Source organism: Impatiens glandulifera, chromosome 4 (assembly GCF_907164915.1).
Source record: "Impatiens glandulifera chromosome 4, dImpGla2.1, whole genome shotgun sequence".
Lineage (NCBI taxonomy): Eukaryota > Viridiplantae > Streptophyta > Magnoliopsida > Ericales > Balsaminaceae > Impatiens > Impatiens glandulifera.
The window spans coordinates 55138435-55144434 of NC_061865.1; positions in this window are offsets into that span (position 1 = coordinate 55138435).

Here is a 6000-nt window from a genome sequence, read left to right on the forward strand (position 1 = left end):
CACACTTTATCTCTCTAGAATTATGTCTCTCCAATGTAAACTTTTAATAATCACATATTTATAGGTAAACATTCAGGTAATAAAACTTAAATAACTCTTGGTCAGGCCCAAGCCCAAAACCAAATATAAACCCAATAAACTCTAATTGACAATTGTAGAGTTTATTAGAAGTGTAGGCTCCATAACTCAACAATCTGCCACTAAGAGACTAACTTCATCATCTATCGATCGGTAGCGGCTTTCTATCCGGTGTCTTAACGAAGAAGACCAACTGAAGTTGCACACAACTTCAATTTCTCATTTGTCACAACTTTCGTCAATATATCAGTTGGATTCTCACTCCCGGGAATCTTCTCAATAGTTAATACTTCATCTTCTAAAGATGACCGGATGAAATGATAACGAACCTATATATGCTTCGTCCTGCCATGATAAACAGGATTCTTTGCCAAATGAATGGCACTATGAGTGTCGCATTGCAACACACTTCCCTCATAGTCTTGACCCAATTCTCGCAAAAAGGGTTGTAACCACATCATCTCCTTAGCAGCCTCTGTTACAGCAACATAATATGCCTCACAACTAGAAAGAGTAACAATCTTCTGCAATTTTGAAACCCAACTTATTGGAGTACCTCCCAGAGTATAAATGTACCATGTTGTGCTCTTTCTACTATTAACATCACCACCATTGTCAGCATCAACATATCCTTCCAAACTCATATTAGACTTTCGAAAACACAAAACGAGACCCGTACTTCCTCTTAAGTATCGTAGTATTCACTTTACTGTTTCCCAATATTGTCTACCCGGGTTGCTCATGAACATGCTAACAACTCCCACTACATGTGCTATGTCTGGTCTTGTGCAAACCATCGCATACATAATACAACCAATGGCAGAGGCATACGGAACAGTGACCGTGTAATTTTTCTCCTTCTCTGTTGAAGGCGACTGGTCTTTAGATAGTCTGAAGTGACTAACTAAGGGGGTAGTAACTAGTTTTGCATCATACAAGTTGAACCTGCTAAGAACTTTCTTCACATATTCTTCTTGTGAAGTTTGAGAAGTTCTTCATCCCTGAAAATTCTCATCCCAAGGATTTGCTTAGCAGCACCCAAATCCTTCATTGCAAACTTTTTACACAACTCTTTCTTGAGCTTGTTAATCTCATACAAGTTTGCTCCAGTAATCAACATGTCATCAACGTAGAGGAGAAGAATAATGTATGATTTATTAAACCTATTGATATATCAGTAATGATCAGCTTCACACCTTAGAAAATTGTTACTTGTAATGAAGCTATCGAAATTCTTGTGCCATTGCCTTGAAGCCTGTTTCAAACCATACAGACTCTTCTGAAGCTTACACACAAGCTCATCTTTTTATTTGATTTCAAATCCTTCTGATTGTCGCATATAAATCTCTTCATATAAATCACCATGAAAAAAAGCAGTTTTGACATCCATTTGTTGAAGATGAAGGTCTTCTTTCACAACCAAACTCAAAATAGTTCTGATTGTCATCAATTTAACTACTGGAGAGAAGATCTCATTGTAGTCAATACCTTATTTCTGTTGAAACCCTTTCACAACCAACCTTGCCTTGTACCTCATGGTTTTATCATGTTCTTCTTTAATCTTGAAGATCCATTTATTTTTAAGTGTTTTCTTTCCCTTTGGTAGCTGAGTGAGCCCCAAATCTGATTCAACGTCAAAGAGTCCATCTCATCTTTCATCGCAGACTCCCACTTAACTAATTTATCAGATTTTATTGCTTCCTCAAAGCATTCAGGTTCACCTCTATTTGTCAACAAGATATAGTTCAGAGATGGAGACCACCTCTCGACTGGTTTTCGATTTATTGATGATCTTCTCAACTGTATAACCGGTGTTTGCTGATTTGCCTCTAGAGCCACGTTCTCAACGATTTCATCTTCAACAACACATTGTTCTTCTTCGACACTCGGTATATATTCAGCTGAAAAATCTCGCAAATCGATTGTACCAGTCTCTTCCAACTTGGAATCACCATCTGATGTCTTCCCAACACAATCTTTGTAGAGAACTTGTTCATTGAAGATAACATTTTTGCTACGAATGATCTTTCGATTTTGATTATCCCAGAAATGATAACCAAACTCGATATCACCATAACCAATTAAAAAACATTTATTAGACTTTGGATCAAGCTTGCTCCTATCACATTCATTAATATGAACATATGATAAACAACCAAACACTTTCAAATAAAAAATGTTTACATTTTTATTGCTTCGGGCTTCTTCAGGAATTTTGAATTCAAGAGGAACAGAGGGTGCCCTGTTTATTAAGTAGGCAGCAGTATTTATAGCTTTTGCTATAAGGTTTTAGGAAGCCCTGCATGTTCATGCTCTAGCACGTTCGTTCAATGTTCGATTCATCCGTTCAGTTACTCCATTCTCTTGAGGCGTTCGAGGAATAGTCTTCACCATACTGATCTCAGTCATAGCATAATACTCTTTTAAATCTAAATTGATATATTCATCTCCATTGTCGGGTCTCAAGCACTTAACTTTCTGATTTGTTTCATTTTCAACTAAAACCTTCCATTCCTTGAAAATAGCAAATACTTCAGACTTGTGCTTCATAAAATATACTCATACCTTTCTTGTCGAATCATCTATAAACGTATAAACGTCATGTAGTATTGTGATCCGCCAATAGAAGAAACAGGTGCAGGTCCCCACACATTAGTGTGTACCAACTCTAGCTTTTCTTTCTTGAGCTTCTTCCCAATCTTTAAGAAACTCACATGTTTCTGTTTTCCAAGAATGCAGTTTTCACATAACTGATGTTTAACAGACTTCAGTTCTAGAATCTGTCCATTCTTCAAAAGAATTTTCATCCCTTTTTCGCTCATATGGCCCAACCTGTAATGTCACATCTCATTGTTCTTCGAGTCATCAACTACAACAACAATTGTTTCTCTGCAAGTTGAAGTCGTGTATAACGTTCCAGTTTTGTGACCTCGAGCAATAACAATTGCTCCTTTAGTCACCTTCCATGCACCATTTCCACAACTGAAATTGTGACATTCTTCATCAAGTTGTGTAATAGAAATCATATTGCGCATTAAACTTGGAATGTGTCTCACCTTATTAATTTTCCAAACATAATCATTTTTCATCTTCAATTTGATGTCCCCCATGCCAATAATATACAGTGGCTCATCATCTGCGAGATAAACTTTCCCACAGTTTCCAGCCACATAATTCTCCATTAATTTTTTGTGGGCAGTGGTGTGGAAAGAAGCTCCCGAGTCCAAAACTCATGAATCTATCGGGCTATCAACCGACATAAATAACGCATCAGTGACAGATTCTGTAACAACGTTGCTGAATTATTTTTATCATCACTGTTTCTCTTAGGTGTTTTGCAGTTCCTCTTTAAATGGCAATGTTTACCACAATTCCAGCACTCAAATGTCCGTCCAGACTTGGACTGACTCCTTTTACTCCTCGACATAGATTTGATTTTACCTCGGTTGAAATTTCTATCATTACCTCTGCCCCTGTTTTCCATATTCAGAGCAGAACCTTTGAACGTTTTACCAGAATCATTTTTACGAACCTCTTCAGAAAGAATACGATCTCTAACTTCAACAAATTTCAGTTTAGCATTTTCAACTGGATTACTAATTGCTACCCTCATAGGTTCCCAGTTATTTGGTAGAGATGCTAATAAAATCAAGGCACTAACTTCGTCCCCAAAATCAATCTCAACAGATAGCAATTGATTCACAATTGTATTGAATTCATTCAAATGAGTAGTGACAGAAGTACCATCAACCATTCTTAAGTAAAATAGTATTTTCATTAAGTGTACATTGTTGTTAACAAATGGTTTCTCATACATATCAGACAGAGTTTTCATCAGACTCATGGTGGTCTTCTTCTTTGTTACATTCTGAGCAACCATCTTGGCTAGCGTCAATCGGACAACTCCCAAAACCTGTCTATCAAAGAGTTTCCATTCAGCTTCATCCATCTTCTCTGGTTTCTCACTCAAAGGAACATGAAGCTTCTTTTAATAGAGATAATCTTCAATCTGCATTCTCCGGAAGGCATAATCTGTCCCATCGAATCTTCCAATCCCATGACCTATACTATTCTCACTTTCCATCGTTTCCAATGCTCAGATCTAGACTAGTTGTTCTAATACCATTTGTTAGGATTTGTATCTCCCAAATCCGACCAGTTTAAAACAATCTGTAAAAATGCAAGAAAGAAGAACACAAGAAAACACATATTTATATTGGTTCACTCAAATTGAGCTACATCTATTTCAGTCACCACCAGATTTCACTATAAAGAAGAAGAAAGAATTTATATAATTAGTAATTATAATAAACTAAAATACCATTAACTACTATTAAAAATAATAAAATATTATATCACCGTTGCCAAATAATGATAATAATTTATTTATATGCCAAATATACCTGCCACATTTCATAAGAGGTCGACAAGACCAAGATATTAAAAAAGAAGGCAGCTTCAAAATTCCTAATAGTTCAATCAATTATCAATAATATAATAAGAGATAAATAAATATATGTCTTTTTCTTTATTTTTGTCGACTCCAACCTTCAATGAACCAATTCTCAAGATGACTTTTTTTTTTTTTTCTTCGAATCCATTTTGAATTTAATAAATGCATTGAACTTTCTAAACTAACTTACTCAAAATAATCTATCTTACTATTCAAATTCAATTTTGTTTTTAATTAATTAATATATTTATATTTAAACTCATTATTATATATATATATATATTTAAATTATTATTTTTATAAATTTGATATATATATTTAAATTATTATTTGTATAAATTAGAATATTTCTATTTTGATACATATTTTAAATTATTACTTTATAAATTTGATTACTTATATTTTAATATATATATATATATATATATATTTCAATTATTAATTTATATAAGAATCGTTTAAACATATTGACAACAAAAATATTACAAAATACAATCATTTAAAGTTTCATCAAAAAAATTAAAACATAACGAAATTAACCATTACAATACTAAAAATATAAGTTAAAAATGTTTATCAACGAATAAGTTTAACATAAAATTTAGCGTTAACAATTTTAGAGATATTGAAGAGAATCAATAAGGTCACTGACCACTTCCACCAATTTTCCAGAAAAGACATTCTTTATTGACATAACAATATATTTAAATTATAATTTTTCATAAATATTTACTAAATACAATTTTTTATTATGAGTAGTCTAGTCTAATTTTTGTATCGTATTGTCTATTCTTAATAAATTTATTGTAAATATTCTAGTTATGTATTATCTCTTTACAACTAAATAAATAATATTAAACATTCTCAACAACACATGATTGAAATAAATATATTAATCTTGTTTTTAATGAGGTCAAAACTAACGTATTCGAATTTAGATGGATAAACAAAATATAAATAATTAAATTTGTCAAAATAATAATTAAAAATATATATATCAAAATATAAATAATTTAATTTATAAAAATAATAATTTAATATATATATAATAATTTGTTTAAAAGCAAATATATTAATTAATTTAAAAATAAAATAAAATAATAGAAAAACTGAATTTGAATTGTAAATTAAATTAGTTTGAAAATAAATAAACAAACTAAGTTTGAAAAGTTTAATGGTTATTTTGAAAATTGGTTGAATCTTCAATACCCACAGATAAGCATAGTAAATATTTAAATGTATTCACTCAAGTTTCTTTTATTAAATATGTAAGGAGAGTCGTTTAAAATAACGACAACTAACAACAAGCTCTATAATAAACTCTTAATGATGCTAAACTTTTGTCATGAAAATCCGATCCTATAAAATAGGTGAGCTTTTGTTTCGAGTTTTGAGGAACTAAGTAGCAATTCATAAGAAAATAATTAACACCAAGGTTAGGAAACCCACATTCTTAATTAAACACAAGT